Raw genomic sequence first — 21,221 nt, forward strand, 5'->3', positions numbered from 1 at the left:
CACTATCCCACCCCTCTAGGTGGTCACAAATCACCGAGCTGATCTCCCTGTGCTATGCAGCTGCTTCCCACTACCTGTTTTACATTTCGTAGTATATATATGTCCATGCCACTCTCTCACTTCGTCCCAGCTTACCCTTTACCCTCCCCATGTTTTCAAGTCCATTCTCTACGTCTGTGTCTTTATTCCTATCCTGCCCCTAGATTCTTCAGAACCTTTCTTTTTTTTTTTTTTTTTGCTTTAGATCCCATATATATGTGTTAGCATACAGTATCTGTTTTTCTCTTTCTGACTTACTTCACACTGTATGACAGACTCTAGGTCCATCCACCTCACTACAAATAACCCAATTTCATTTCATTTTATGGCTGGGTAATATTCCATTGTATATATGTGCCACATCTTCTTTATCTTATCCATTCATCTGTCGATGGACACTTAAGTTGCTTCCATGTCCTGGCTATTGTAAATAGAGCTCCAATGAACATTGTGGTACATGACTATTTTTCAATTATGGTTTTCTCAGGGTATATGCCCAGTAGTGGGATTGCTGGGTCATATGGTAGTTCTATTTGTAGTTTTTTCAGGAACCTCCATACTGTTCTCCATAGTGGCTGTATTAATTTACATTCCCGCCAGCAGTGCAAGGGGGTTCCCTTTTATCCACACCCTCTCCAGCATTTATTGTTTGTAGATTTTTTGATGATGGTCATTCTGACTACTGTGAGGTGATACCACATTGTAGTTTTGATTTGCATTTCTCTAATAATTAATGATGTTGAGCTTCCTTACATGTGTTTGTCAGCAATCTGTATATCTTCTTTGTAGAAATATCTATTTAGGTCTCCTGCCCATTTTTGGATTGGATTGTTTGTATTTTGACATTGAGCTACATAAGCTGTCTTTAAATTTTGGAGATTGATCCTTTGTCAGTTGCTTCATTTGCAAATATTTTCTCCCATTCTGAGGGTTGTATTTTCATCCTGTTTACGGTTTCCTTGGCTGTGCCAAAGCGTTTAAGTTTCATTAGGTCCCACTTGTTTATTTTTGTTTTTATTTCCATTTTTCTAGGGGGTGGGTCAAAAAGGACCTTGCTGTGATTTATGCCATAGAGTGTTCTGCCTATGTTTTCCTCTAAGAGTTTTATAGTGTCTGGCCTTACATTTAGGTCTTTAAACCATTTTTGAGTTTAATTTTGTATATGGTATCACAAAAATATGTGATGTATCACATTGGTGATACATAAATATGGTGTATCACATTGATTGATTTCCATATATTGAAGAATCCTTGCATTCCTGGGATGAACCCCACTTGATCGTGGTGTATGATCTTTTAATGTGCTGTTGGATTCTGTTTGCTAGTATTTTGTTGAGGATTTTTGCATCTATGTTCATCAGTGATATTGGCCTGTAGTTTTCTGTCTTTGTGACATCTTTGTCTGGTTTTGGAATCAGCGTGATGGTGGCTTCGTAGAATGAGTTTGAGAGTGTTCCTCCCTCTGCTATATTTTGGAAGAGTTTGAGAAGGATAGGTGTTAGCTCTTCTCTAAATTTTGGATAGAATTAGTCTCTGAAGTCATCTGGTCCTGGCCTTTTGTTTGCTGGAAGATTTTTAATCACAATCTCAATTTCAGTGCTTGTGATTGGTCTGTTTATATATTCTATTTCTTCCTGGTTTAGTCTCGGAAAGTTGTGCTTTTCTAAGAAAGTGTCCATTTCTTCCAGGTTGTCCATTTTATTGGCATGGAGTTGCTTGTAGCAATCTCTCATGATCCTTTGTATTTCTGCAGTGTCAGTTGTTACTTCTCCTTTTTCATTTCTAATTCTACTGATTTGAGTCTTCTCCCTTTTTTTCTTGATGAGTCTGGCTAATGGTTTATCAATTTTCTTTATCTTCTCAAAGGACCAGATTTTAGTCTTATTGATCTTTGCTACTGTTTTCTTTGTTTCTATTTCATTTATTTGTGCTCTGATCTTTATGATTTCTTTCCTTCTGCTAACTTTGGGTTTTTTTGTTCTCATTTCTCTAATAGCTTTAGGCATAGGCTTAGGTTGTTTATTTGAGATGTTTCTTGTTTCTTGAGGTAGGATTGTATTGCTATAAACATCCCTCTTAGAACTGCTTTTGCTGCATCCCATAGGTTTTGGGTTGTTGTGTTTTCATTGTCATTTGTTTCCAGATATTTTTTGATTTCCTCTTTGATTTCTTCAGTGATCCCTTGGTTATTTAGTAGTGTATTGTTTAGCCTCCATGTGTTTGTGTTTTTTACAGATTTTTTCCTGTAACTGATATCTAGTCTCATAGCATTGTGGTTGGAAAACATACTTGATATGATTTCAATTTTCTTAAATTTATGAAGGCTTGATTTGTGACCTACAATGTGATCTATTGTGGAGAATGTTCCATGTGCACTTGACATGAAAGTGTATTTTGTTGTTTTTGAATGGAATGTCCTATAAATATCAACTAAGTCCATCTTGTTTAATGTATCATTTAAAGCTTGTGTTTCCTTATTTATTTTCATTTTGGATGCTCTGTCCATTCGTGAAAGTGGGGTGTTAAAGTCCCCTACAATGATCGTGTTACTGTCGATTTCCCCTCTTATGGCTGTTAGCATTTGCCTAATGTATTGAGGTGCTCCTATGTTGGGTGCATAAATATTTACAACTGCTGTATCTTCTTTTTGGATTGCTCCCTTGATCATTATGTAGTGTCCTTCTTTATCTCTTGTAATAGTCTTTATTTTAAAGTCTATTTTGTCTGATATGAGAAATGCTACTCCAGCTTTCTTTTGATTTCCATTTTCATGGAACATCTTTTTCCATGCCCTCACTTTCAGTCCGTATGTGTCCCCAGGTCTGAAGTGGGTCTCTTGTAGACAGCATATATATGGGTCTTGTTTTTGTATCCATTCAGCCAGTCTATGTCTTTTGGTTGGAGCATTTAATCCATTTACATTTAAGGTAGTTATCGCTATGTATGTTCCTATTACCATTTTCTTAATTGTTTTGGGTTTGTTACTGTAGGTCTTTTCCTTCTCTTGCATTCACTGCCTAGAGAATTTCCTTTAGCATTTGTTGTAAAGCTGGTTTGGTGGTACTGAATAATCTTAGCTTTTGCTTGTCTGAAAAGATTTTAATTTCTCTGTCAAATTTGAATGAGATCCTTGCTGGGTAGAGTAATCTTGGTGGTAGGTTTTTCCCTTTCATCACTTTAAATATGTCCTGCCACTCCCTTCTGGCTTGCAGAGCTTCTGCTGAAAGATCAGCTGTTAACCTTATGAGGATTCACTTGTATATTATCTGTTCTTTTTCCCTTGCTGCTTTTAATATTTTTTCTTTGTATTTAATTTTTGATAGTTTGATTAATATGTATCTTGGAGTGTTTCTCTTTGGATTTATCCTGTATGGGACTCTCTGCAATTCCTGGAGTTGGTCAACTATTTCCTTTCCCATATTAGGGAAGTTTTCAACTATAATCTCTTCAAATATTTCCTCAGTCCGTTTCTTTTTCTCTTCTTCTTCTGGGACCCCTATAATTCAAATCTTCATGCATTTAATGTTGTCCCAGAGCTCTCTGAGACTGTCCTCAATTCTTTTCATTCTTTTTTCTTTATTCTGCTCTGCAGTAGTTATTTCCACTATTTTATCTTCCAGGTCACTTCTCCGTTCTTCTGCCTCAGTTATTCTGCTATTGATTCCTTCTATAGAATTTTAAATTTCATTTACTGCGTTGTTCATCATTGTGTGTTTGCTCTTTAGTTCTTCTAGGTCCTTGTTTAACATTTCCTGTATTTTCCCCATTCTATTTAGAAGATTTTGGATCATTTTTACTATCATTACTCTGAATTCTTTTTCAAGTAGACTGCCTATTTCCTTTTCATTGTTAGGTCTGGTGGGTTTTTACCTTGCTCCTTCATCTGTTGTGTATTTCTCTGTATTCTCATTTTGCTTCACTTACTGTGTTTGGGGTCTCCTTTTTGCAGGCTGCAGGTTTGTAGGTCCCGTTGTTTTTTTGGTGTCTGCCCCCAGTGGTTAAGATTGGTTCAGTGGGTTGTGAAGGCTTCCTGGTGGAGGAGACTGGTGCCTGTGTTCTGGTGGATGATGCTGGATCGTGTCTTTCTGGTGGGAAGGACCATGTGCGATGGTGTGTTTTGGGGTGTCTGTGACCTTATTATGATTTTAGGCAGCCTCTCTGCTAATGGGTGGGGTTGTGTTCCTGTTTTGCTAGTTTTTTGGCATAGGGTATCCAGCACTGTAGCTTGCTGGTCGTTGAGTGGAGCTGGGTCTTAGCTTTGAGATGGAGATCTCTGGGAGAGCTTTCTCTGTTTGATATAACATGGAGCCAGTAGATCTCTGGTGGACCAATGTCCTGAACTCAGCTCTCCCACCTCAGAAGCACAGGCCTGACACCTGGCCAGAGCACTAAGAACCTGTCAGCCACATTGCTCAGCAGAAAAGGGAGGAAAAAAAAGAAAGAAAGAAAAATAATAAAAAATAAAACAAAGTTATTAAAATTTTAAAAATTATTAAAAATAAAAATGGTAAAATCAAAGCTATACAGACAAAATCATACAAAGAAGCATATACATACACACTCACAAAAAAAGGAAAATAGTATATATATCTATATATAAAAAAAGGAAGAGAGCAACCAAATCAATAAACAAATCTACCAATGATAATAAACTCTAAATACTAAACTAAGATAAACATAAAACCAGAAACAAATTAGATGCAGAAAGTAAACCCCAAGTCTACAGTTGCTCCCCAAGTCCACCGCCTCAATTTTGGGATGATTCATTGTCTATTCAGGTATTACAGAGATGCAGGGTACATCAAGTTGATTATGGAGACTTAATCTGCTGCTCCTGAGGCTGCTGGGAGAAAGTTCCCTTTCTCTCTCTGTTTGCACAGCTCCTGGGGTTCAGCTTTGGATTTGGCCCCGCCTCTGCACGTTGGTCGCCTGAGGGCATCTGATCCTCACTCAGACAGGACGGGGTTAAATTAGCAGCTGATTCCGGGGCTCTGGCTCACTCAGGCCACGGGGAGGGAGAGGTACGGAATGCAGGGTGAGTCTGTTGTGACAGAGGCTGGTGTGACGTTGCAACAGCCTGAGGCATGCTGTGTGTTCTCCCAGAGAAGTTGTCCCTGGATTACGGTACCCTAGCAGTGGCAGCCTGCACAGGCTCCCAGGAAGGGAAGTATGGATAGTGACCTGTGCTTGCACACAGGCTTCTTGGTGGCTCCAGCAGCAGCCTTAGCATTTCATGCCCATCTCTAGTGTCCTCGCTGATAGCCACGGCTCACGCCTGTCTCTGGAGTTGTTTAGGCAGTGCTCTGAATCCCCTCTCCTCGTGCACCCTGAAACAATGGTCTCTTGCCCCTTAGGCAGTGCCAGACTTTTTCCCAACTCCCTCCCAGCTACCTGTCACGCACTAGCCCCCTTCAGGCTGTGTTCACGTCGCCAGTCGCCTCCCTGCAATCTGACCTCCAAAGCCCAAGCCTCAGCTCCCAGCCCCTACCCACCCCGGTGGGTGAGCAGACAAGCCTCTCAGGCTGGTGAATGTTGGTTGGCACTGATCCTCTGTGTGGGTATCTCTCCACTTTGCCCTCTGCACCTCTATTGCTGCACTCTCCTCTGTGGCTCCGAAGCTTTCCCCCCTCCAACCCCCATCTCCTCTAGTGTAGGGGCTTCCTAGTGTGTCAGCAGCAATATAATTTATAGTAGCTTTATAGTAGCTGAGTGTAACTGATACACTTGCTTCACAGTAGCCTAATCTATACATTAATGAATACATCATTATAAAATTTTATAGAATATAGTTTTAGTCATATTCATAATACAGAATCACAAACATTGTTACATTTTTTTAAAAACCACTTACCTTGATGATAGGCTGATACACAGTTTCACCAATTGGAAGAGAGAGGCATCACTCACCCTATGCTTTTGTAAGGATAGACTAGTATCTACATATATTTTATGCATTCATGACATACCCAAATTTTTCTTAAATTTTTTTGATATTTCTAGGCTGTGTGGTTCATCTGTGAGTTTTTCAAATTGGCTCAAAAATCTCCAAAAATTTTCCAATGTATTTATTAAAAACAACCTGCTTATAAGTGGACCCACATAGTTCAAAACCGTGTTTTTCAGGGGTCAACCCTATATTGTCAACCCATGAGACAGTGTTATAAGTTTTGCTTAAAACTGTCATGTATGTTAAACAAATTAGGAGAAAAATTATTTTATATTGACCAGTTCTGATGTTTTTCCCTGCTTTCCTTCCTTCCTTTCTGAGGAACTAGATTTCCATCTGCTCTTATTTCCCTACAGCCCACAGAACTTCTTTTAGCATTTCTTTAGTGCAGTTACGATCACAAGTTCTCTGAATTTCCTTAGCTTTCTTTCATCTGAAATGTCTTTATTTACCTTCATTTATTGAAGAATATTTTTGTCAATATAGAATTTGGGGATGACAGGTTGTTTTTTCCCTTGCATTTCTTTAAAGATGTTGGTTAACTGTCTTCCGTCCTCATTGTTTCTGAGATTTTAGTAGTCATTCAAATCATTGTTCCCCTGTATGTAATGTATTGTTTTTCTCTGGCTGCTTTCAGGATTTTCTCTTTCTCCTTAGTTTTCAGCTGTTTGTGCTTTGACTTGGGGTTTGCTGAGCTGTTTTAAAATGTAAATTTATAGTTTACACAAAATTAGGGGTATTTTGGCCACTATTTCTTAAAATGTTTCTTTGTGTCCCATTTACTTTTTCTTCTCTCTTCTAGGCCTGCAAATATACATATGTTAACCTTTTGATATTGTACCACAAATCCTATTTGTGGTCCTATTTCTTTTTTTTTAAGTGTTTTTTGCTCACTGTAATTCAGATTAGATATTCATTGATCTGTCTTCAAGTTCAGTGGTTCTTTCCTCTGGCATCTCCTTCTGATGTTAAGCTCATCAAGTAAATTCTACAGTTCAGGTAATTTTTCAATTAAGAATATATTTTGTTATTTCCATGGTTTATTTCCTTACTGAAATTTTGTATCTTTTCATTCATTGTAAGTATATTTTCCTTTATATCATTGTGTATGGTTATAATAGCTGCTTTAAAATCCTTGCCTGCTATTTCCAACAACTGAATCATATTCGGTATTATCTTTGTTTACTGTCATTTTTCTCAAGAATAGATCATATTTTTGTTTGTTTGTTTCTATTATGTTCAGTAATTTAGGGTTGTATTCTGGACATTTGTGAACATTATCTGGGGAAACTATATTCTGTTATATTCCTCAGAAGAGCATTACTTTTTGTTTGTTTGTTTGTTTTGGTTTAGCAGGTAAGTAACTTAGATGGACTTAAACTGCAGACATTCTATTCTTATTTAAGCTACTTAGAATCTGGCCCATTCATGCAGAATTTGGCATCAGCAGAGATTTTAGCACAATTTTTACACAGAATTTTTAGTTCCCCTCTCTGACTTTCTCATTGCTAGGATTCTTCCCTAACTTTCTAGTGGCTGAGGTTGCCTTAAACTCTGTTCTCTGATTCTTCAGGCCAGAAAGACTATTGGTTTTCTATAGGCATTTTAACTGCTCCATGTGGTGAAATGTAATCTGCCTTGAGGCTAAAAGGTGTAAAACAAAGAAAACTACCCTTTGCTATTTCCTTCTTCCAAATGTTAATTTGTCACCATAATCTGTTTAATTTTGTTCAGGTATTTTTTTTAATTTGTTTGTTTTATTTTGTCCAGAGTTTAACAGTTGCTATCTGTGGGAGGACTCGTCTATTAGGATCTTAGTCAGACATTCTTGAAGTGAATCACCATTGTGAGAGAATATTAAAATTTTAATATATTGTCCATATTGAATGAGAATATAATAGGAAGTTTTAAAAATTATATTAGTATTGTATCTCAAATGGAAACTTCCAATACAAAAAAAAAAAAGAAACTTTACATTTATATGGCGAGCAGAGGGAAGCAGAAATTCTTTGGAGAATGATAGTGAAAGTTTAGGAGAATAAAGCAGAGCTGAAAACTACAGTCAGATTCAGACTATAAAATAGAAATGTCTCTAAGCCAAAGGACACCTCTGAGCAGGTACTGTACCCATTAGCACTAGCAAAGAGGATGCCAAACAGGCTTACCTGGTCAGTATTTTCATCTCTAGGTATCCCTGTTAACACTTAACCTTCCCTTACCAGTGCAAGCCCCCCTCCCCTCCAGAGTGCTCAGAGCCCATAATACACTTACTGAACTTGATTTCCAATTTCCTCCAAGACAATATTCTTTCCCCAGTTTACCACCATCTGAATGGACATGTGCAGGCTTTCTATTTCCATGGAAACCACAGGTTTATACGTTCCATATTGCCGTTAGTGATGCCATTAGTGACCAACAATGTGATCTTGGGTGAGTCATTTCCCCTTTCTGGATCTTGGTTTCTTCACCTGCAAAATGAGGAGCATGAACTAACAGAACTCTAAGTTTAATTTTCTTTATCTTTGAAATTCTACAGAATTGCACAGAAATTCTATAGAACATGAACTGCTTTAAATACATTAAAAATTTTTTTTCCTTTAAAATCTGCTATCCTATACCATACTTACGGTATCATGTGCTATATAAAAATCCACTAGAGGGGAGTAAAACATTAGATGAAAGCATACCACAACTCAATTTGGGTATCCTGCATAAATCATATTTGCAACTGTTGCCTAATGTCTATTGTTTCTGATCAATCCCAGTTAATTGCTTTAAAATACAAAGATGTGAGGGAATCACAATTTCCATATGGAAGTCTTCTGCTCTGTGGAATACAGCCCCAAGCCAGGGGCTAGGGATTCTTTGTACATTTGCTAATGAAACAGGAACAGTTCCTTAGAACTAGGGTACCTATTTTTCTTCTAGTTTTCTTTTTATTTACAACTGAGTTACAGCGGCCAAAAGATACGCTAATCCTTAATTCAGAAGATACTTCACCTGAACAACTAATTCTTAATGAAAGGTTGCAGCAACTCCAGTGTTCCCAACACTTGACTAGTTCAATATTTAAAGAGACCTCAGAACCTTATCTGTGTTCATAGTTCTTTGCACTCCAAATGCTGAAGGAAAGATTCCTTAGCTGGGGAGGTCTCCACACATTAAAATGATTAGAGACCCCTGACCTATTGGTTTAATATTTTTACTTTCAAGAACTATAATTTTAATATAATTAGTTCATCTTCTCTTTCAGAGTAGTTTTAGGAAACCTGGGCCTCTCGTTCTTATTGTCAGGGAACCAGTTTCAATGGACAGGAAGGACAGAGGCAGGAGAAAGAAGTACCTTAGTGGGGGCTCCACTGGAGACTCAACTCAGAGGACCAGGTATTAGAAGAATTCAGTCACACCGTGTTCTCTATTTCTTCAGGGTTTCATAATGTTTTTAGTTTCCTAGTAGTTAGAGAATGATAAAGTAGAGAAAGCATTAACTTTGGAGTCAGACAAACCCTAGAAAGATGAAGTGACTTCTAACTGTGTGATGTGGAGCTATTTATGTAATCTTTCCGGAGTCACAAAATATGAAGCAAGACTCTTCAGTTACAAGGGATAGAAATCCAGCTCAAATTATGTTGTGTACAATGTCACCAGGTCTGCCTCTCTCTGTCATTTTATTCTAGAATCCCTGTACTATATTCGAACAGTGTACCGTTTCCTTCATTTGGCTAATGGAGGAGGATCTCAAAACTGACTTCATTCCAGCAAGACAGTGCCTCTTTCTTTCAACAACCAGAATAATAAAATGCTAGAGGGAGAATGACTGCCCAAGCTTGAGTCTTATGAAAAGCCCCATCCAGGCCTAAGTCATGTGCCTACATTTATGGCCAAGGAGAGAAGATTAATGATTAAGGTTGCCAGTTAAAATACAGGATGCCCCACTAAATATGAATTTCTGGTGAACAAGTAATTTTTTAGTGTGAGTCCCATGCAGTATTGGGGATATACCTATACTAAACAAGTATTTGTTACCTGAAATTCAAATTTAAATTCTAATTGTCCCCATGCACTAATTGGGGCATACTTATCTGACCTGCATGTGAGCAAATGTAGGAAGTCCAGAAACTCGCACATATGTCAGATAAGTTTCTGTACGATGTTCTGATGCCTACAGTTTGTACCACATCCATAGAACACTGCAGACATCCCTGGAATCACCACCTCTGCCAGCAACTTACTATCTCCTTTGCTTTACATATTGTTAGAGGGAGTAGTTAGGTAATGCTATCTTGTACTGTCGATTTTTTAAAAGATTTTCATGAACCAGCTTTCGGTGATTAAATACAACTGTACTGTCATCCAAAGGCCTCAGGCATTAGCCCACAGACTAATCTGAGAGGCAAACACCAAGCCATATTCAGAATTTCTCTCTCATTATGAGAACTCCCTCTTCCATCAGGATAAGTTATCTCCTCAGAGGTACTTAGGTCCCTCTTGCAAACAGCTTTCAGGAAAGCCACTAATCCTCCAGAGAGAGCTCAGACTCAAATTAGTATACCATATGACTCAAATCTTCTAGATTCAAAGCATAGTCTTAGTATTCCAAAGTTTATGATCTAAATAACTCAATGATAATGCATAAGTTAAGAAAATTATAACAAAATTTTAATGAGCCATGTCAGTTAAATATTAAATGAAAAGCAAGTTGAACTGATAAATTAGTAAATGATGGTAAAAGTACTGACCATTTCATATGCTTTAAAAAACAGAGTAGTGTAACAGGAAACATATAATCATCAAAATAGGATGATTTGAGAATGGCTTATTTACAAAGATGTAGATGCAGGGTAACCATAAGAGTTAATGAAGGAACCCTAGGGCTAGTAACAACTGGATTGATGCTACCCCCAAGTTCTATGAGATGAGAGGAGGGAGAGATTACTCTGACCCAGAGAGAGTGAGTCATGGAAAGCAGTGCTACTCAAAGTGTGGCCTGTGAACGGGTTCCAGTTTGCAAAATTAGTGGTCTACAACGAGATGAGAGCATAAAAATTGAGAGAATGTAGTTAAAAACTTTTATAACAATTTAACATCGCTGAGACAACCAAGCCTGTAATATCTTATTATAAGAGAAAAACAAGATCAGTCCATGATGAAATAAAAATGGAAACAACCAAACCTGGTCCTTCACCATGTATGGCTTGAGAAGTGCTGGTGTAGAGAAGGATGCCTTGAGGTAAGCATTCCATTTAGTTAAGGGACACAAGCATCCTGAGATAATCCAAGGGCTGGAGCCAGGGAATTAAACACTTTTGGACTTCATTCTTCTTTCCTCCTATCTCCTGCCAGCACCACCATTGGCCAAACCCAACTGGAAGCTAGACAGGGTAAAGAATGTCCTACTTTTGTCTATGCCATTCCTTTAGGACACTACAAAAGCAGAAGTAAAGCAAAAATAAAGCTGCAAGTTCTTTTAGGATGCGTCTGGCTTGGTGAGGACTGGTACATTTATCTAGCAACTGCCCAGCATGTTAACTATTTGTGAGGATTTCATAGTGTTTCAATTTGTTTGGGTTAAACTGTGTGACCCAGAATTCCCTTTCTCATATGTTTCTGGATACAGTGGGCTATAAAAGATATTCTCTTGCAAGAGTTGGAAGATGGAAGGAAAAGTGGCAGACATTTTGTTGCGTTCACATACCTTCTTCCAGTTATTCAATCAAAAACTCATTTAGGTGCTGCTATAAAGGGAGTTTGCAGATTTAAATGGTTTTAAGTCACACAAAATCATATGATTTTAAATTAGGGAGATTATCCTGGGTGGGCCTGATTTAACAGGTTGGAAGGTCTTATAAGAAAGAGAGACCCTGCCTATGGACAATGGCTAAAGCTGCATTCTTCCCTTCTTTACTACCCATCCTATAGATTTTGGACCAGCTTATCCAGCTATCACAATTGCATAAGCAAATTCCTTGTATAAATCCCTTAATATCTATCTATCTATCTATCTATCTATCTATCTATCTATCTATCTATCTATTATCTATCTACCTACCTACCTATCTACCTACCTTCCTCTCTATCCCTCCTACTTGTTATGCCTCTCTGGTTGAGCCCTGGCAGATAATACTACTTCTTACAGTTGATCAGGCAGGGAAGGCAGTGGAAGCCAGTCCTGATTCCAGCCCCTGAAGCCCCTTCTTCACACCAGCTCAATGTCACCCTCTTCAGACCCAGCCTGCTGTGACCCTTAATATCACAGGCAGCTCCTGCCTTCCAACTAAAGAAGGAAGACCTCAAAAGAATGAAGGAGCAATCTTGAAACGAAAAACGGAGCTGGAGGAAACAGGCTCCCTGACTTCAGACTATACTACAAAGCTACAGTAATCAAGACAGTATGGTACTGGCACAAAAACAGAAAGATAGATCAATGGAACAGGATAGCAAGCCCAGAGATAAACCCACGCACATACTGTCACCTTATCTTTGATAAAGGAGGCAGGAATGTACAGTGGAGAAAGGACAGCCTCTTCAATAAGTGGTGCTGGGAAAACTGGACAGGTACTTGTAAAAGTATGAGATTAGATCACTCCCTAACACCATACATAAAAATAAGCTCAAAATGGATTAAAGACCTAAATGTAAGGCCAGAAACTGTCAAACTCTTAGAGGAAAACATAGGCAGAACACTCTATGACATAAATCACAGCAAGATCCTTTTTGACCCACCTCCTAGAGAAATGGAAATAAAAACAAAAATAAACAAATGGGACCTAATGAAACTTCAAAGCTTTTGCACAGCAAAGGAAACCATAAACAAGACCAAAAGACAACCCTCAGAATGGGAGAAAATATTTGCAAATGAAGCAACTGACAAAGGATTCATCTCCAAAATTTACAAGCAGCTCACGCAGCTCAATAACAAAAAAACAAACAACCCAATCCAAAAATGGGCAGAAGACCTAAATAGACATTTCTCCAAAGAATATATACAGACTGTCAACAAACACATGAAAGAATGCTCAACATCATTAATCATTAGAGAAATGCAAATCAAAACTACAGTGAGATATCATCTCACATCAGTCAGAATGGCCATCATCAAAAAATCTAGAAACAATAAATGCTGGAGAGGGTGTGGAGAAAAGGGAACACTCTTGCACTGCTGGTGGGAATGTGAATTGGTAGAGCCACTATGGAGAACAGTATGGAGGTTCCTGAAAAAACTACAAATAGAACTACCATATGACCCAGCAATCCCACTACTGGGCATGTACCCTGAAAAAACCATAATTCATAAAGAGTCATGTACCAAAATGTTCATTGCAGCTCAATTTACAATAGCCAGGACATGGAAGCAACCTAAGTGTCCATCATTGGATGAATGGATAAAGCAGATGTGGCAAATATATACAATGGAATATTACTCAGCCATAAAAAGAAACGCAATTGAGCTATTTGTAATGAGGTGGATGGACCTAGAGTCTGTCATACAGAGTGAAGTAAGTCAGAAAGAAAGACAAATACCATATGCTAACACATATATATGGAATTTAAGAAAAAAAAAATGTCATGAAGAACCTAGTGGCTAAGACAGGAATAAAGACACAGACCTACTAGAGAATGGACTTGAGGATATGGGGAGGGGGAAGGGTAAGCTGTGACAAAGCGAGAGAGAGGCATGGACATATATACACTACCAAACGTAAGGTAGATAGCTAGTGGGAAGCAGATGCATAGCGCAGGGAGATCAGCTCCGTGCTTTGTGACCACCTGGAGGGGTGGGATAGGGAGGGTGGGAGGGAGGGAGACGCAAGACGGAAGAGATATGGGAACATATGTATAACTGATTCACTTTGTTATAAAGCAGAAACTAACACACCATTGTAAAGCAATTATACTCCAATAAAGATGTAAAAAAAAAGGAAGAAAAAAATAATAATAAATAAATAAATAAAAAAGGAATGAAGGGCACTAGTCAAGGGATCCAGAAGAATGGCCTGGTGGAAGGGATGGGGGTAGTAAAGAATGGATGAAAAGAACTGAGTGATCTGCAGAAGAGGGGTGGGCAAGCAGGATGGATGGTGGAAAAGGCACAGAGAAGAAGGTCTGGAGGAAGGGACAGAGTAGGACAGTAGGAGGAAGAGAAGGCTAGCAGGGGACACCTATGTTTAGCTTTGTCCTCCTTTGCCAGGTTGCTTCCATCCAACCTTGGGGTAAGGATGGCTGTCCCCACTGGAAAGTCACCCTACACTCCAGTCATAAATTATCTGTGAAGAACCACCCCATACTTATGTGACTGATTTTTTAATCCACTTTTCACTATTTTCAGGTTTTCATTATTTTTGAACATTAAAAAAAATGACAATTTGTTGTTCATGCACTTGCTTTAAATTTTTTGATATAAAAGGAAGGTACAAGACAGTGAATATAATATGCTACCACTTATGTAAAATAAGGGCTATATATGCACATACACCTGTGTACATAGACTGCAGAGTAACAGATTCTGCTTCAAGGTGAACTAGGGAACTGGGTCAGAGCTGCAAAGGAGGCTTTTCACTATACATCTTGTAGCATTCAACCTACCATTTGTGTATATTAGTATTTTTAATACAATATGAACTCGCTTATGAACAAATTCTCACCATATATTTTGATCATTCTCTCTACTACAACTGCAACACATCTGTGGATACAGGTAAAATACACAGAGCAGACAGGTACTGCAATCCTTATCTCTTTCCTAAGCCTCTCCAAAGCTTAACCTGTTATGACAGCGACGCGCTACTCCCCGTAGAGGTATTTCCGTTTATGATTCTATTCCTCCTCAGGACTTGTGCCAGTTAACTTAATGAGCTGCAGCGATTGTGCTCACCATTGGCACAACCATCCATCCCACGTGTTTTGTTGGAAAAGGAAAAACTCCAATAACATATAGAGCCAAGTTTTCTGGACTAGCTTTAGTGAGCACTCCAGAACAAAGGGAACACATTTTGTAGCCATTTAAATAGAAACCAGACATCTCTGCTTAGGATGTGCATCTCAATCAAGAAAACAAAGCTGCACCCACGGCAGAGAAGGCAATACATATGAGAGACATCAGGGAGGGACTCTCTCTTTCTCTGGTTTTTCTCCAGTAGAAATGTACGTTATGGGTTTGGGCTTAAATGATTATCTATGGTCTCTAGAATCATGGCAGCACAGGGGAATGAGAGCACATCAAGTTATTTTCTATTTTAAAAAACCCACAGAGAAGCTTTGTGTGATTACGAAGTAATGGATCCGAAAGAGAGTGAGATTTGCCAGCTGGAAGCATTGGGAAAGGGCTCTTGGTGTAAAGCAACTACGTGTCTTGAGAAAATGACTAGTACGTGTTGCAGGCTCAATGGAATTTGCTTAATAAGTTGCACATTTGTCATTGTAGGTCAGTTCTTTGGGTGCCAGGAGACATAACTTCTTCATTATATAATCAAATATTTGTCCTTGCTGGAAAATGAGCACAAAAGAATGAAGAATGTTAGCCACTCTGCTGTTTCCAAAACCCTTTCTCTGGCCAAGGGGTTGTTCTGAATTGAGCATTCATCACGTGGAACATTTTGAAAGCTAAGTCTGGCGCTAGGCTTTGGCCCCTCTGCCACTTATCTCTGCACCTTCTCTGGGAGTCTGACTCTAAGCAGGCTTACGGGAAGGAGGAAGAGAGCAGCTGTTTGCCCATGGTCTTACGCAGAGGTGGGAAGTCAGAGGATTCCAAATTTTTCAACTTGCAAGTTTCTATCTATTTGGCCATAGATTTTGTCAGTTACAGCAACATGTTAATTACTCTGAGGAGCTTAGAGACCAAACATATTCATTTTTCTGAGATCTTTTTTTTATCTTATGGTGCCCATACCCACATGTGTTTGGTTCTATAATCCTTGAAGACTTTTTCCAAGAACAATAGAACTTTTCATTTCTCCTAAGGAAGCCTCTTGGGTTAATCTTACATGTTTTGATTTTGAGCAAGTTCAGAATTTCTACTGGTGTTCGTTTTTTGCTTCAGAGTGGGCAAATATATGTAAATAATTCGATTTGCTCCATGGAAAAGACCTTTAAACGTAAACTTCCTACCACATTTATTCAGGAGGCAACTGTAAGATGACAATTTGCTTTCAGTAGGTGAGATATCTACAAAGTGGCTCTCACCACTGATCTAGAAGTTGCACATTTGTCATTGTAGGTCAGTTCTCCTTTCCAGTATGGAAAGGGCACGATCTAAGCAGAAACATTTTCCAGAAGCCCTCTAGCCCTTCCCTTATATCACAGTGTCCAGAACTGAATCGTAGGTCCACCCCTAAACCAATCAGAGAAAACAGGAATTGGGACCACTATGATTAGCTTACACCAAACAGGAGTCGACTCTAGAACTGAGACTAAGTCATAAGGACTTAGTCTCAGTTATCATATTAAGCTTCCTTGCTGCTAACAAGGAAGAGGTAGGTAGTAATATTGGCTTGGCCTTACAATCAAGTGTCAGCTAATATATCCATTTTCAGATGTGATATCTAAGTTCAATGATCAGTGATAGAATAAAGATTCGAACCATTTTTGATTCCAAAGTCTGATCCTAATCACTACCTCAGTCTCCTAACCTGAGAAAAGTCTGTTGGACTAACTGGATTTGAGCTATTCAGTGCAGACCTAATCTGGTTTTAAGAAAGCATTTTTAGGACACTGTAGCAACTCCTAACCGTTTTTAGTATGGAGGCCTCTAATTTATGATACAGTAACTTCTCCATATATTCAGGGAGAAGAAGGAGTATCGATGTTAGAGATATATGGTTTGGGTTTATAGACAATGCTTGGTAAGCAATGGGCTCATAGCCACCTTGCTGTAACTCTGTGGCCACTCTGGATACCTGCTCAGCCACAGGACGAGAGTCCTTGCATAAGTCCCTTCATGTCTTTCAATCTCCCTTCTCATCTGTAAAATGAGGATGATAAAACCTACTTGGAAAGGCTGGTGGAAGGACTGTGACAACATTGAAGCATGGAGGTTAATATGGTAACTGGTCCATTATAGGTAACCCCAAAGCATATGCTATTACTTTGTGTTTATACATGAGCCAAGCCTTAAGAAACCCAGCAGGTAAGAATTTTGAAAAACTTTAGCCAGTTAAAATAGAAGTTTGAAATCATTCATGGGAAGGTTATAAAACTAATATGTGAATACTTCAGCATCCAAGAATCAAAGTAACTGTTTAATGAATAATCAAAGTCTTGGAGACTTTGCAGAGTAGATTGTGAAACTGTACCACATTTAAAAAAAAATCTCTGGAAAGACTCACCAGCAGCCAATGAACCCCATTAATATCTTTAGGGCCATTGTGTTAAGGCATGAACTAGGTTCACCCTATGTTCTTATGTTTACAAATGAACTGAATTTCTAGGGTTCATAAGGTCAGAGAAGTATAAGAAGCAGAATCTGGTCCAGTACATAATGTATGCAACATGATTAATAAAATTGCAAAATCAAATTTCTTGTGAGCAAACAAAATCTCTCAGGCAAGGACTATGTCTGAATCAAAACAAAACAATTTTTAAAACCACTGTTTTTGTTAGTTCTATTCAACTTACTCATTAGATAACATTTTCAAGAGCACAAGATTTAATTTGATCACAAAGTTTCCATATTATTCCTGAACTTTATGGAAGAAGCCATTCCATTTATGTTACTTTTAAAAATAAAGAAGTTTCTCTTCAATGCCATTCACCATTTTGATTTCTAATTAATTTCCTGTTCTGGTCCTTAAGGAAAAATGTTGTTATAATAATATCAAGAAGTTTTCAAATGGCATATTTACTGCTAAGAAATTTCTAATTGTCTTTTAATTTTTCTTTTTAGATGAATCACTACTGGTTGAATTTTAAAATTACAAAAGATGATTCACTGTATTATGGGTTTTCCAGTTGTGTTGGTAATTCAGAGTTGCAACATGACCTCTATATAATGTCCTAGTCCATAAATCTGCACTAAAGACCTTATTTTATTCTATGTCCTACCAAGAAAGCAAGTTAAATTTTACATGTGGAGAAGCCTGCTGAACTCATTTTCTTTCATGGGAGCATGGGGGGAAAAGTGGAAGGAGAGGAAAGAGGAAAGAACTCCCCTTTAAAATGAATTCCAACTCACCCGTAAACCAAGCCAAATAAAGACAGTATAGCGATTAAGACCATGGGCCCTGGGGTAAATCAAAAAACGGGAAAAAAAGGCAAGATGAAATTGGTTCCTTCGTTGTGGCAAATACATCATGCTGGATGTTGTTAACAACAGGGGGATCGGGTGAGAGGTACATGAGACTCTGTACTCTCGTTACAACCTTTTTGTAAATCTAAAACTATTTTAAGTGAAAAGTTTATTATAAAGAAAAAAAAAACCTGGCTGTGACTTCTAGCTCTGCAATGTGTTAGCTGTGTTAACCTTGAGCAAATTACTTAACCTCTCTAAGTCTCAATTTCATTTACCCAAAAAGTAATACACAACAGTGAAAAGCTGAAAGCCTTCCCACTAAATTCAGGAACAAGACAAGGATGCCCACTCTCACTGCTTCTATTTAACATAGTATTGAAAGTCCTAGTGACAGAAATCAGACAAGAAAAAGAAATGAGGTATCTAAATTTCATAAGCTGTAACAGCATAGCTTTTTTTTTTTTTTTTTTTTTTTTGCGGTATGCAGGCCTCTCACTGTTGTGGCCTCTCCCGTTGCGGAGCACAGGATCCGGACACGCAGGCTCAGCAGCCATGGCTCACGGGCCCAGCTGCTCCGTGGCATGTGGGATCCTCCCAGACCAGGGCACGGACCCGTGTCCCCTGCATCGGCAGGCGGACTCTCAACCACTGCGCCACCAGGGAAGCCCGAGGTATCCAAATTGGAAGGGAAGAGGTATAACTGTCACCATTTGCAGATAACGTGATATTCTATATAGAGGACCCTAAAGTCTGCACCCAGCAACTATTAGAACTAATAAATGAATTCAGCATGTTTGCAGGATATAAGATTAATATACAGAAATCTGTTGCATTTTTATACACTAACAATGAAATATCAGAAAGAGACAGTAAAAAAAATACTGTGTAAAATCACATTAAAAAACCCCCAAAAACCTAGTAATAAACTTAACCAAGGAGGTGAAAGACCTATATTCTGAAAACTATAAAACGTTGATTAAGAAAACTGATGGTGATTCAAAGAAATGGAAAGATATCCTATGTTCTTGGATTGGAAGACTTATTATTAAAATGGCCATACTACTCAAAGCAATCTACAGATTTAATACAATCCTTATCAAAATACTGATGACATTTTTTCATAGAACTAGAACAAATAATCCTAAAATTTATATGAATCCACAGAAATCCTATAATTGCCAAAGCAAATTTGAGGAAAAAGAACAAAATGGAGGCATAACCCTTCTAGACTTCAGACTATTCTACAAAACTACAGTAATCAAAACAGTGTGGTACTGGCACAAGAACAGACATATAGCTCAATGGAACAGAATAGAGAGCCCAGAAATAAACGCATGCAACTGTGGTCAATTAATCTGTGACAAAAGAGGCAAGAATAAATAATGGAGAAAAGACAGTCTCTTCAACAAGTGGTGTTGGGAAAGCTGGACAGCTACATGTCAATCACTGAAATTAGAACACTCCCTCACAACACATACACAAATAAACTCAAAATGGTTTGAAGAACTACATGTAAGTCATGACACCATAAAACCCCTAGAAGAGAACACAAGCAAAACACTCTGACATAAATCACAGCAATATTTTGTTAGATAAGTTTTCCAGGCAAAAGAAATAAAAGCAAAAGTAAACAAATGGGACCTAATCAAACTTAAAAGCTTTTACACAGCAAAAGAAACCAAAACAAAAAGACAACCCACAGAATTGGAGAAAAATTTGCAAATGATAAAATATCCAAAATATATAAACACCTCATGCAACTCAATATCAAAACACAAACAAACAATTGAGTTAAAAAATGGGCAGAAAACCTGAATACACATTTGTCCAAAGAAGATATACAGGTGACCAACAGGCACATGAAAAGACGTTCAACATAGCTAATTGATTAGAGAAATGCAAATGAAAACCACAATGAGGCATCACCCTCACACCTGTCAGAATGGCTATCATCAAAGTCTACAAATAACAAATGCTGGAGAGAATGCAGAGAGAAGGGAACCCTCATACACTTTTGGTGGGAATGTAAATTGGTGCAGCCGCTATGGAAAACGTTAGGAAGGTTCCTTAAAAAACTAAAAATAGAACTACCTTATAATCCAGCAATTCCACTCCTAGGTATATATTTGGAAAAAAACAAAAACACTAATAAAAAGGATACATGCACCCCAATGTTCATAGCAGCACTATTTACAATAGCCAAGACATGGGAGCAACCCAAGTGCCCATCAGTAGATGACTGGCTTAAGAAGATGTGGTATTGGATTTCCCCGGTGGCGCAGTGGTTGAGAATCTGCCTGCCAATGCAGGGGACACGGGTTCAAGCCCTGGTCTGGGAAGATCCCACATGCCGCAGAGCAACTGGGCCCGTGAGCCAAAATTACTGAGCCTGCGCGTCTGGAGCCTGTGCTCCACAACAAGAGAGGTAGCGACAGTGAGAGGCCCGCGCACCGTGATGAAGAGTGGCCCCCACTTACCACAACTAGAGAAAGCCCTCGCACAGAAACGAAGACCAAACACTGCCATAAATAAATAAATAAATTTAAAAAGAAGATGTGGTATGAACATATAATGGAATATTACTCAGCTATAAACAAAAGAATGAAATATTGCCATTGGCAGCAATGTGGATGGACCTAGAGAATATTATGCTTAGTGAAACAAATCAGAGAAAGACAAATAGTATATGATATCACTTATATGTGGAATCTAAAAAATAATACAAAGGTATGTATATACAAAACAAACAGATTCACAGAAACAGAATAAACTTATGGTTACCATAGGGAAGGGGTGGGAAGGAAAATTAGGGGTATGGGATTAACAGATACAAACTATTATACATAAAATAGATAAGCAACAAGGATTTACTGTATAGCATAAAAAATTATACCCAATATCTTATATTAACCTATAATGGAATTTAATCTGAAAAAAAATTGAATCACTATAATGTACAGCTGAAACTAACACCATATTGTACATCAACTATACTTCAATTAAAAAAAAAAA

The 21,221-nt window shown here is 38.2% G+C and overlaps 1 protein-coding gene across 1 annotated transcript in view; it reads right to left on the reverse strand.

Moving 5' to 3' along the window:
• Nucleotides 1-216: 216 nt before the first annotated feature.
• Nucleotides 217-21,221, reverse strand: part of CEP152 (centrosomal protein 152) — a 134,121-nt gene continuing 113,116 nt past the window's right edge. The window contains exons 28-29 of the transcript XR_012330097.1: nucleotides 9,330-9,436; nucleotides 217-8,454 (exon numbers count right to left, since the gene is read on the reverse strand). The gene's annotated coding sequence lies outside the window, so the exon portion shown is untranslated. The remainder of the gene's footprint in view (nucleotides 8,455-9,329; nucleotides 9,437-21,221) is intronic.

Source organism: Tursiops truncatus, chromosome 2 (genome assembly GCF_011762595.2).
Source record: "Tursiops truncatus isolate mTurTru1 chromosome 2, mTurTru1.mat.Y, whole genome shotgun sequence".
NCBI lineage: Eukaryota > Metazoa > Chordata > Mammalia > Artiodactyla > Delphinidae > Tursiops > Tursiops truncatus.